Raw genomic sequence first — 731 nt, forward strand, 5'->3', positions numbered from 1 at the left:
CGGAATTCTTATTTTTCTTATGTATTTGAATCCGCCGCCGCCGACCGGAGCTTGGGAAACAGCGACGACTCCAGTCGTGTTGCGGCCGTGTCGCCGTCTGCCAGGGTGGGAAAAGAGGAGGGGGCAGAGTCGCAGTCGCAGCCAATTGTCGCGTCTTGCACAACGTAACTTAACACGGGTAATGTATCACGAAGCAAATACTGTCCGCGCTGGTGGAATGTTACGTGATACCACGTTCTTATACGTTTGTGGCTATTACAGTACCATCTACCACAAAGCGAAAAAAGTGGTCCAACTGAAACATTCATATTTCCTTTACGTACTACACGAATATGTAATAAAAATGGTGGTTCCTATTTAAAAAAAACGCAGTTGATATCCGTTTGACCTATGGCAGTGCCATCTAGCGGGCCAACCATAGCGCAATCTGGTTTTCACCCTCAAGCTAGACGAGTTTCGTTCTTTGTAGTTTTTTCGTTTGATGATTATTTCGTGAGATATTTGGCCCGGTCACTACCAATGGACCACCTTGTGTATATATAGACATGTGGATTTACGTTCGCGGTGGACTCAGTTGTGAACTGGAAAGTAAATATTTACAAAGATGTCTGATTGAGGATGCGTGGCATCGGGGTGTGAGGTTCTTAGAACGAGCAGGTGATCAACATTCGAACACAGTCCAGTTACTTTGCATAACTTTCTTCGTACCATAATACGTACATACACTCTAG

This window comes from Schistocerca piceifrons, chromosome X, assembly GCF_021461385.2.
Source record: "Schistocerca piceifrons isolate TAMUIC-IGC-003096 chromosome X, iqSchPice1.1, whole genome shotgun sequence".
Lineage (NCBI taxonomy): Eukaryota > Metazoa > Arthropoda > Insecta > Orthoptera > Acrididae > Schistocerca > Schistocerca piceifrons.